Below are 5953 nucleotides of genomic sequence, written 5' to 3' on the forward strand. Positions count from 1 at the left end.
TCAAACCCACAAAAAGAGGGGGTGATCGGTTTGGAATGCTATGTAGAAGAGAGGCCTACTGGATTTTCCAGTTAGGGACAATGATACCTAATGGTTTAAACGAAACCATAGAACTGAATAACATATGAAATCCAATGGCCCAATTCCAATTTAGTTAGGACCTATACCCCTCTCCTTTTTCAAAACAAAGACCAGTCCCTTTACCTATATACCTCTGATACCCTTATTAGGTATCTTTGAATGCATATGTGTATGTATACCTTTTTTTCCAATTTTTGGATAGGAATATTATTGTTATTGGTATTTCTGTTAATATCTGGGATTATAGGTTATTATTTACTACCCATTATCAATTATTGATAATGAAGAATACTAATTATTTAATTACTGTTATTTATATTAATTTAGTAAAGTATGTTTTCTATTATTTTAGCTAAATATTTTATTTTTATATTTATCGTTATTTTTATTGTTATTTTTTTATTATTATTTTATTTATATATATTTATATATATATATACTTTTTGTAAGAAAAGAGGATTAAAAACCTCTAACTATATTACTATAGAAAGTATGTATATATTCAGATTACTATATATATATATATATATATGTATTTTTTGATTGGTTTGGGGAATTTATCTCTCCCCAATCTTTATCTCTCTCTTTCAATACATTTTCCCATTTTTCCCATCGTTCATTTCTCCCCTTAATTTTTTCCTCCCCCTTTTTTCTTTTTCCCCCCCTCTCTCTGTTCTGGGAACAGAATTATGATGTAATTGTATGTGTACATATACTTTTTCTTTATTTTATAGACATGGCGATTAAAGTAAATTCTAGTATTATTATTTCGTATGTGAATATTGGTTTTAACTAATACTGCTAATTTGCACTAAATAACGGAGCCGCGTACATGAGTGAAAGTAAAAATGGAGACCAGGCACGATAACGAGGCTTGGTTGCCGTACAAAAGAAGTAAAGTTTGTTGTGACTAATATGATAACGAGGCTTGGCTCTCTTCATCAGTCAAAATGTACGTGAAAACGAGGCTTGGTTAGAAACATACGGAGCTGCCGCGCAATGAATCTGATTACAGCTGAATACACGCCCATATGGGCGGCGCGAGCAGGTACAAATAGACGGAGCTGCACTGTGACAAACCATCTGATGAAGCCGCTGACCAGAAGGCGGGGAAACGCGTCATCGAGCGTCACTGTTACTTCGGCAAAACAAGCAAGACCACGTGAGCTGGGGAGAAATCTGCCGGAGCTGTGAGTCCCAGAGAGGAGCTGCAAAATTGGGAAGACCAGCAGCTGGGGACCCGCTTCAGGCCAGCGAACTCTCACCCATTTGTGGGCATCAACGTGCTGCACTCGCTTGGAAGCCTAAGTATCAATATTACTTTTACTCAAATACGCTGCTTTGCTTGAATGAATGAGCACCTGCAGTTTTTTATACAAGGAGCAATTCTAAGGGCTGTTCTATACCAAGCCTAATTGTGTGACTGACTAACACGCTTGCATTTAACATCAACGCTTATCTATGTGCCCAAAAGATCTCTGGGACTGTTAAACTACTGAGAGGATTTAAAGCTACCAAGCCTCAGATCCATTATATGCTGTAGCCTAATTAGGCAATCCTAGATTTAATAATAATGGAACATTGATCCTAAGTCACACGCTGCAGCCTAATGAAAGAAGCTTTCTTTCTTGTATTTTTTATGGCCAGAAATTATTGTGCACATTTTTGATAGCTCTACCGGCCGGTGGCATTGTTAAAATTGTATTATTGTGTATTATATATAATTTTTTAATAAATTTATACCTTTTTGAATACTAACTAGTGTGGTCCATTAGCGCCGTTTACTTGGTGTGTATGTTTTTTGTAATTTCTGAGGGCTGAGTATCCCTTATAAACGGAAGCTGGGACCTTCACTAGTGCCCTGCGCTTGGTTATATCTATTTTATTTCTTATTAGGGGGGCTGCCTCCGCCATGCTGCCGGAGAGCCGCTGCTGCCACCGCCCCTTGACTGAACATGCACAAACGCCAGCTTTTATGGACTGCATTGGCTGCAGCCCATAGAATTTGGCTTGGGCTGACGATGAAGCAGGGGGTGGTCTTCTACAGGAAGCCAGCTCAATGTTATTCGCAGTCTGGACTGGCAGTCCCGGAGGGAGGAAACACCTCCCAATGGGACTGCCTGTGCAGTCGGAAGTCACAGTGAAGCCAGTTCAGCCCGACTCCTCCAGTGGAGGATCTTACAGGAGGAGGGCTACAGTCCTGCAACCCATAGCTAAAATCTGCCATTGATTGGTATAATAAATAGATTGAAAAGCTATTTATTGCTGCTTGATAGCTTTTTATTTATTTTTAAATGTCCCGAGTTTTTCTAATTATAATTATTTTATGTTAAACTAGGGCTACAGAAATGATATATACTGTATAAAGAGAGCAATCAGTACGCCCCATATTAATGGGTTTGATTCCCACCACAACCCCAACTGTGTGGAGTTTGTTTAATCTGCCCCTGCTTGAGTGGGTTTCCTCTGGGTACTTGGATTTCCTTTTGCACTCCAAAATCTACTGGTAGATTAATTGGCTCCAGACAAATTAACCCTAGCATGTAAGTGTGTACATGTACATATGTTTAGGACAGACAAGATGGCCCTACTGGGAATCAATGCAAACTAACTTATGTATATGGGCTTCAGAATGAATTATTCCCCCAACACACACACTAGAAATAGGGAAGGGGTACTGCAAAAATTGACACCATAATGCCCATTACACATAATGCCACTACCAAAATGGCCATTACAAATTATACCACACCGTACTGCCTATTACACATTATACCCCCCCCCCCCCACACACACACACACACACACACACAACGCATATTATACCACATAAGTGGCACTTACCTACATGCTCATCTCCACAATTGTATTGCTCATTGCCCATGGGGTATTTACATGCTCATTGCCAGGGGAGGAGGGTTTGCATGCTTGTTGCCAAGGGGACTTGCATGCCAGGTTGGGGAGGGAGCACATGTCCGTTGCCAAGGGGGTTCATTTCTAACAGCGCACCCGGAATCTGCACTTCCAGGTAACGGCGAGCGCACTGCTCTCCGCTGACAGTCACTAGAGCTCAGGCAGGACTTCTAGTGTCTGTCAACTTTAAGGAGGTGGCCATTTGTTGCGGGATCACCGAGGACAGACTGTGCACAGTGGAGGGGCTGTGGGTTGGAGGCCGGAGGCAGTGGGGGCTGTGGTGGTCATTAGGGGGTGGCTGGGCCCCCTTCCCCCATGCACACACCTATGGCTGTTCCAGTTGTTACATTAGCTGGAACACATTATTGCACCCAGGCGGTCTCCAACATATAAGATTATATGGTTTCTGAAGAGTTAGTGAGTGTGACAAGGTTTTTTTTTAGGTGAGGTGCTCTGAGCTGACGGTCTAGATTAGGGATAGGGAACCTTTGGCCCTCCAGCTGTTGAACTACATATCCCAGAATGCCCTGAAACTGTTTTGCTATTTGGCCATTCTAAAACTGTTGCAGGGCATGCTGGGATGCGTATTTCAACAACAGCTGGAGTGTCTAGATATAGGCAAAGGCAATATGCACTGTGGCATAAAGCTGGGTACACATATATACAATTGTCGGGCCGTTCTTCTGTTCTGGGTCGGACGGCCGTTCAATTGTATATGTGTGTACGCTGTCCCGTACGAGCCATAAACGGCAAAAAACTGTCTTGACCGTCCATACTCGGTCGGTCGACGGTTCTTTGCTGCTTAATTTTCATCGGCCCCATATCGGAACAAAAGTGCAGTGTGTACGCACATTCGACCGATATACTGCCGTCCTTGCGACTATACTGCCAAAGCTGGAACGCCCACGTGGGCGTTCCATAGCTGCATCATCTCTGGCAGGGTGACTAAAAAAGAAAAACGGCGTGGGGTCCCCCCCACAGCCGTAACCAGCACCAGGCTGAAGAGCCAGGGCTGGTATTAAAAAAATCAGGAAACCCGACAAATAGGGCTTCGCTGATTTTTTAAAACCAGCCCCAGGCTCCAGGTCCGGGGCTGGTTCCCAAAATACGGGGGACAAAATGACCAGGGATCCCCCATATTTTAAGAACCAGCCCCAGGCCAAACCAGCCAGCAGGGTAATGCCACAGCCGGGGGACACTTATTATATAAGGTCACGCGGCCAAAGCATTCAGCCCTCTGACCGGTCAGCCTGGCCAGGGGTCCTGGGGAAGTGGGGACCCCCCCCCAATAAAGGGGTCCCCCCCTCCAGGACTTACCTGACCAGGCTGAAGCCTGGTGCTGTCCCCGGTGGCCCTGTGCGGTGGCCACCGGGCTGATTCTGTGTAAAATAATAGATTTAAAAACTATTGTTTTAAACTCTGGAACTATGAGTCCCAGCAAGCCTCCCCCACAAGCTGGGACTTGGAGAACCACAAGTCCCAGCCTGCGGGGCATTAAAGGGCCCGCTGGGTCTTGTAGTTCCACAGTAAAAAAAATAGTTAAATAAATACACACTGACACATTAGAAAAATAAAAGTTTAATACATACATTACACAAACACACTGATACTTACCTATCTTGATCCCATAGGTAGGTCCCAGGGTCCGGTCGCTTGGTTCTGGGGCTGGTCCGGGTCTCCAGGGATGAAGAGTCCGGGGTCCAGGATCCGTAGTAATCCAAAGGGGTACCTGGGGAAGGAAATCCTACTCACTTGCTCCTTTGGCGACCACCCCGGCATCTTTTGTTCAGCCCCTGAACCAAGCCACCGGACCGGACCCTGGGACCTACCTACGGGATCAAGATAGGTAAGTATCAGTGTGTTTGTGTAATGTATGTATTAAACTTTTATTTTTCTAATGTGTCAGTGTGTATTTAACTATTTTTTTTTTACTGTGGAACTACAAGACCCAGCGGGCCCTTTAATGCCCCGCAGGCTGGGACTTATGGTTCTCCAAGTCACAGCTTGCGGGGGAGGCTTGCTGGGACTCATAGTTCCACAGTTTAAAACAATAGTTTTTAATTCTATTTTTTTACACTGAATCAGCCCGGTGGCCACCGCACAGGGCCACCTGGGACAGCACCAGGCTTCAGCCTGGTCAGGTAAGTCCTGGAAGGGGGAGGCCCATTATAGGGGGGGTCCCCACTCCCCCAGGGCCCCTGGCCAGGCTGACTGCTTTGGCCGCGGGACCTTATATAATAAGTGTCCCCCGGCTGTGGCATTACCCTGCTGGCTGGTTTGGCCTGGGGTTGGTTCTTAAAATACAGGGGACCCCTACTCATTTTGTCCCCCGTATTTTGGGAACCAGCCCCGGACCTGGTTTTAAAAAAATCAGCGAAGCCCTATTTGTCGGGTTTCCTGATTTTTTAATACCAGCCCCGGCTCTTCAGCCTGGTGCTGGTTATGGCTGTGGGGGGGACCCCACAACGTTTTTGTTTTTTTTAATAGGTAAAAGGGTGACTAAAATGTTTGCTATAATTATGCCCTAACCCAGCCCATTATGATAATTTTGGTCACATGTGACGTGTCAATAGCCCAAATCGAGACAGTGTGTACGGTGGTACAATCTTTTTATTGCGACTGTTTGGACGGGAGTACATCGGACGTCGCAAGTAAAATTGTACAGGTGTGTACGCGCGTGTCGGCTGTTGTTTGTGGACGGTCCGACGGGAGTACGGTCGGCCGAACGGTTGCAAGAAATAGGGATTGTATAGATGTTTACCCAGCTTTAGTCACGGAGCCTCACTTTGGTTTCCTTACCTGCTGTATGTCCGCCTTCACATATGCACATAGGATTCTTTTACTGTTCACATGAGAAGGCCAAAAGCAAGTTTGAGTTCATAGGTTTCACTCATGTATTGTAAACACGTAGGATGGGCTCCCGGTCACTGTCAGCATTCAGAGACATTACACACAGCTG

Source organism: Crinia signifera, chromosome 4 (genome assembly GCF_055691185.1).
Source record: "Crinia signifera chromosome 4, ASM5569118v1, whole genome shotgun sequence".
NCBI classification, from domain to species: domain Eukaryota; kingdom Metazoa; phylum Chordata; class Amphibia; order Anura; family Myobatrachidae; genus Crinia; species Crinia signifera.